The 5,924-nt window shown below is 44.4% G+C and overlaps 1 non-coding gene across 1 annotated transcript; it reads left to right on the top strand.

Annotated features, from left to right (window-relative positions):
• The first annotated feature begins 5,483 nt into the window (after positions 1–5,483).
• On the top strand, positions 5,484–5,591 carry LOC125582793. Its single transcript, XR_007320245.1, has one exon. It is a non-coding gene; the product is annotated as a small nucleolar RNA R71 (small nucleolar RNA).
• The last annotated feature ends 333 nt before the right edge of the window (positions 5,592–5,924 follow it).

The raw sequence follows: 5,924 nt of genomic DNA, 5'->3' as shown, positions 1-5,924 counted from the left end.
TCAAGAAAATAAAACAACCCAACACCTGTGTGACGTGGCAAAAAAACAGTTCCTCATTGGATGATTTTAATTGCCTACGTGGACAGCCTGGCTACTCCTCATATATCCCTTTTAGTATTAGTTAGATCACTAACTACTCTAGGGTCGAAATAGAGAGAGGAAATGTGATAAATGACTCTACACAAGGCGTTATCTTCCATACTTGTCTGGAGAATCCGATCCCATGTATACCAAGCCCCAAGACAAGGGATTATGTCAGTTTAGTGTTGGAGGTCAGCTTTGGTTTCTTCAAACAATCAAGGCAAGTGTGTATAGTTGACATGTTGATCCACTTTAGCATCTTTAGTACTATCGCAATTAGTAAATCTAGAATGGTGCTAAAGAGTGGTTAGACATTCAAGTATAAATCAATAATAAGATCATAGTCCCTTTCACATAGCTAAGCCTAACTTTATTAAAATACTTTTATAAGATTCAGAATAAATAATATCAGTAAACCTCTCCCCAGACTTAAATTACACTGTCCCAGTGTAACACAGTCGGAGTTATGGTGGAAATAAATCATAAGTACTCAATGTAACAAGTTAGGAAGACAAACCTGACCAGAGTGGGAATCGATCGATGTGCATCGGTATGCATCGATCGTCGTATGTGATTGTAGGTCGATCGATGTCGACGTCTCATCCACGGTTGATATATTGGTAATCATCCTACTTGGGTCTTGCAATAAATCTGAAAGAATGAAAACGAAAGTAAATACTAGTAATTAAGAAAACCAGTTAAAATTACCTAATAGTGGATTGCCTCCACTCAGTGCTTTGTTATAGTCATTTAGCTTGACTATGGAGGTGTGTGGCTAGTTGGTGGAAAGACAACTACTTGTTGGGAAACAAGCATCCACCTCATCTCTGCACATTCTGGACCAAGCTGCAATGAAACTTCTTGTGGCCTCATCATTTCTGGTCCATCTCTCATCCATCTTCTGTATATTGCATTTGAGATGTTCTGTAGCCTTTCTAGGATGTTTTCAATGCTGAACTGATGCCATCATATCTTGTCGTAGGCGTATGCTGATAGCTCGTTCAGTTCCTCATGCATTGACTTCATTTTGTTTTGTATCACCTGTTCGTCTTCTGGTGTAGACGTGGTATCGATCGATGCGACCATGTCTATCGATCGTTGCTGGTGCAGTACTATCGATCGATTTAGGGCGTGATCTGTCGATCGATGCTGGTATCTGGTGTTGAGATGCGAGTTGCCTCTGAATGGCTTTCACTTCCTTCTGTAACCACTCTGCTTGGCGATCTAGTCCACCGAGTCTGATGTCGAATGGAAAGTAGATGTCATCACACCGCTTCTCAAGTCGTTCCTCCATGGTGTCTATATCTGTGTAAAGCTTTGATGTGATCTGATCAACTTCTGCTGCTGTGTAGGGAAGATGTTCTGTAGGTTTCTTGCCGTTGAGCGATGCCCTACGGAACCTATCGATCGACGTTGAACCTTCTTCCTGAAAATCATGTTGATCATTAAGCTTGCCAATGTCCCTCTTGACAGTCATCATCTGTGTAGATAAGGTGTCCAAGTATCGCATGATAGGTGAGGTGATACGGTCGTGCATATCCTCATAAGTTTGTAACCTATCTTCCATGGCTGCGAACTTGCTGTCGATCGATGTGATGGTGTAGATATCGATCGATGTGGCTGGTCGTCGATCCTTCTTGCGAATGGTGTCCAAATCTTGCTGTCGCAGATCAATTCTCGTGCTTAACCAGTCCACGTTGTTGTCGAGAGGGTTGTATACGTCGTTAATCCTCGTGTTGATGCATGCGATCTCCCATTCATCCTTCTTCTCTGCCAAACTTTCCGGTTCTGCAGGGGTCTGGGATGTTTGTGGCCTGACGTCGATCGATGTTGCTTTGTTGGTGTTGATTGATGTTGCTTTGTTGGCGTTGATCGATGGTGATGTTGTTGCTTCTTTCTCAAGTTTGTGCTGCATACTCTCAATATATGTCCTCATCTCTGCCATACTTCTGAAAAGCTCATTGTAACCCCTGTTCAAAGACTAATAAGTGTCATCTACCAATGTCTTGATTTCATCTCCTAGCTTTTCCTGAGTTCCACAAATACCAGTCACCATCTCATTGATATCATCCTTGGTGTAGATCTCTGGTGCCAGTTTTGTAGGTGTGAAAGAAGTGGCATGTTCTGGAAGGCATATGTGACTCTCTTCAAATAGGGATGCTCTCTCCAGAATTTTTCTGATGTTGCCCTTGGTAACAGGGATCATCTCACCAGCTACGCTCTTTGCATATCCAGACTCATCTCTGTAGACACCATATTCGTCTTTCTGTTCCCATCTGAACTTTCTGGCTCCATAGATGTCATAAGCGCGATGTCCAAACTCGTAACGCCTGTCGATCGATGGTGAAGGTGCCTTGTTGAGCGACGTTGGTGTTACCCTGTCAAACGATGTAGTAGCAACCTTGTTGATCGATGCTTGGCCACCTGGTCGGCACGATTGGTGTGAACCAACTTCTGTTGTGTCGGCCCTTGGATATTCGTCTGGAACGGCTGGAATGTTGTCTGGAATGCTGCGTTGCTGCATAAACAAGTTGTCTGGTCCATTGGCCAAATGAAGAATATCTGCTATGTCCTCTCTGGATACTTGTAGAATCCTTCCATCCATAGCTCTTGCTTGGCCATCTAAGTCCCTGAAAATACCAAATTCATCAGGAGTTAGAAAATCGTAATCAATACTCATATTCTTCTTAGTAGATAAAGAAAATTTAGGTTTAGAATGAGAATCGATCGATGTTGATACTGGAGTATCGATCGAGGGTAAACGTTTGTCTGCTGAATTAGGGTTTTTGGATTGAATGCTCCTCCTGGATGTTCCTTCTGATAGGTTTGTGAGAGCATTCATCTTTTCTGCTTCGGTGTCGTGAGAAGTAATCTCGGGTGCAAAACTCCTTATATAGGTATCGGTAAACCTACATGGAATTGGAATATTCTCGTTTTCCTTTTCTAAGGCGGCGGCTGTAATATTGATCGATGTACCAGGTGTGGTATCGATCGATGCATAAGATCGTTTTGCTGGATGAGGGTGGGTATCGACCGATGCTGAGTAGACGCTGTCGATCGATGGTGGAGACGTGTTGTTCAAGGAATGGCTTGAATATCTGTCATCCTGCATAGCAATCTCTATAGCTCTTTCCTTCCAGTAATCCTCATCATACTCCTTAGTAGGATCCTCATTGGATGAAGGAATTACAGTATCCACTGCAAAACTTTCATGGAATCCACTTTCTGCCCAACTGCCTATTCAAAAGTCATCTCGTTCTCTCTTGTTGGGTTGTTGAAAGGCAAAGTCTGGATAACACTGATCTGGTAATGTGAAGTGGTCTACCGGTTGCTTCCCGTCGAGCGACGTGGGATAGTGTCCATCGGTCGTCGGTGACTCATTGGAATCGATCGATGATGCAGTGTAAGTGTCGATCGATTCTGAGTACTTTGTTTCGTACTCTGCTCCACAATGGCATGCTGCAATGTAGCCAAGATCATTTCCAAGCTCCACGAGGTTGACCTGTTGTCTCACAACTCGAACTGGGTCATAGTGGACGTCTGGATCTATCAGTGTCAGACACAATCTGTTGGTGTTCTTGTAACATACAGCTCCTGCTGTAGCCAGGAAAGCTCTTCCAAGCAGAAGTGAAGAGTTCCAGTTAAGCTTGATGTCCAGGACATGAAAATCTACTGGGACAAGGGCATTACAAATCTGTACCTCAAGGTCTCTTATGATGCCTCCTGAGCTTCTTTCTGAAAGGTCCACGAAGGTGAAAGATTCTGATGAGGGCTCTATTTTCAGACCCAGCTGATCTGCCATAACCTTAGGTAGTATGCTGACTGATGCTCCTGTGTCACAAAGTGCATGGGAAAATCCAATACCCTTCACCAAACATGGTATTGCAAACTTCCCAGGATCACTCTTCTTCTTCAATGTGATCATTTGTTTCATCCTTTCCCTGAAATGATGAAACATTCTCCTAATGTCCTCCTCAGTCTCCTCAGTCTCTCTGAAGAACATCCACAACCGGTGTGTGAAATAAACTTCATAAAAAGGTTTCTCTACTGGGATTCAGAGGACTCTCTTAGAATAACCATCCATCTCCTTCTTATTAGCTTCCCTCTGAAGGTTTTTAGGAATCTTCTCCTTCCTTTTCCTTAACCTTCTTCCTTCAGTTGCCTCATCTACTTGCATAGGCTCTGGTGTAGTGTCTGAAGGGTTGGTTGTAGGTTCTGGTCGGTTTGCTAAAGGTTTAGGTGGTGGTCTGAGTGCGTTGATTCGGTCACTATCAATAGATGGTAACCACACTCGGTAGGTGAGAGGTACCCGTCGATCGATGGGAGGTGAGGGGGGTCGATCGATGGGAGGTGAGGGGGGTCGATCGATATAGGTCTCTCTCTGTCGGTCGACTGCTGGCTCATGCGGTCGATCGATTTTGACGTAGAAAGGGGAGGGTGGGTGAGGATGTTTTTCTGCGAATTCCTCATGAGTCATGATGCGAACTGCACTACACTCCGCAGTCGATTCAGCAGATGACATCGATCGATGTTTAGAGTAATCTGTCGATCGATCTTCATCTTGGTATGTCGAGCGATGTGCATCCATTGACATTGGTCGACACCAATGTGATCCGCCAAAACTCATGGAGCTTTCAACTTTGAAGTCTCCATCTCCAAGCTTCTCATGCTTCACCACTTGCCAGAAATCATCATATATGATAGCATTCACGTGGTGTTTTGCTTTCTCAACTTATGCCTCTCTAGCCAAGGCTTCTTGCCTCTTTACAGTGTCTCCAGTCTGAACCACTTGCATTTCAAGCTTCCTCACCTGAGTCCCTAAGGTCTCAATTCTTGTGTTCAGACTGTTGTAGGCGGAATCTATCTTCCCATTGAAATCCATAGTGAGTTGTTGCTGTCCTTCCAGAACTCTGTCAAGCATTGCTTCAATCTTGCTTTCCTGAGTCTGTGGTGGTGGATTCTACTAGAATGAGTTTCCATAGCCTCTGTTGTTGTTGCTGAAAGGTTTCTGGAACTGTGAACTCTGGTTACTCCTCTTACCATTGCCATAGAAGTTTCTGTTTCCACCCTGGTTTCCAGACCTCTGAAATCCAGTACCTCCAATGTAGTTCACATCTTCTTCTCCTTCCATATCTACATCCACTTCTCCTTCAGCTGAGCAGACTTGCTTCCTAAGAAGCTCATGAACCACATCTAACTCTGCTCTAACTTCGTCCATCTGCTCCTTCCCTAGGGATGCAACAGACTTCTTCCTCTCAAAGTCAGTGTTCTTGGTGCTGCTGCTGTTTGCTAGATTTTCTATCAGTCTCACAGCTTCCACCGGATTCCTGGTGTTGAAGTTTCCCTCGCTAGTTGTCTCAAGAGCGATTTGATACCTCAAGGTGAGCAGTTGCACTTCGTTGAATCTGTGGTGTGGACAGTCTCGCTGGAAGAGCTTGAATCTGATCCACGCATCTTTGAAAGACTCTCCAGTCTTCTGCGCGAATGTAGCGATTTTGCTCCTCAAGTCTTCAGCGCATGCCTCATCGAAGAAATTTTGGAAGAAAGCATTCTTGATGTCGGCCCAGGATGTTAGAGATCCTATGGGTAGCTGCTTAAGCCAGTGCATCACTTCTCCAGTGAGAGAATACTTGAAGAGCTTGCACAATAGGTAGTCCTCGGGGACTCCATCCATACGAATAGCAGCGATAAGATCCTCGAACCTCTCTAGATGGTCCATAGGATGCTCGTGCGGTAACCCAGAGTAGGGTATCTGCGACACGAATGTGTAGTACTGAGGCTTCAGCTCGAAATTCTGCTTTTGAATCTCTGGAACTCGAATAGCTGATCTGTTGGCGTAGTAC

Source organism: Brassica napus, chromosome C2 (assembly GCF_020379485.1).
Source record: "Brassica napus cultivar Da-Ae chromosome C2, Da-Ae, whole genome shotgun sequence".
NCBI classification, from domain to species: Eukaryota; Viridiplantae; Streptophyta; class Magnoliopsida; order Brassicales; family Brassicaceae; genus Brassica; species Brassica napus.
This window is presented reverse-complemented; position numbering and strand designations above follow the sequence as displayed.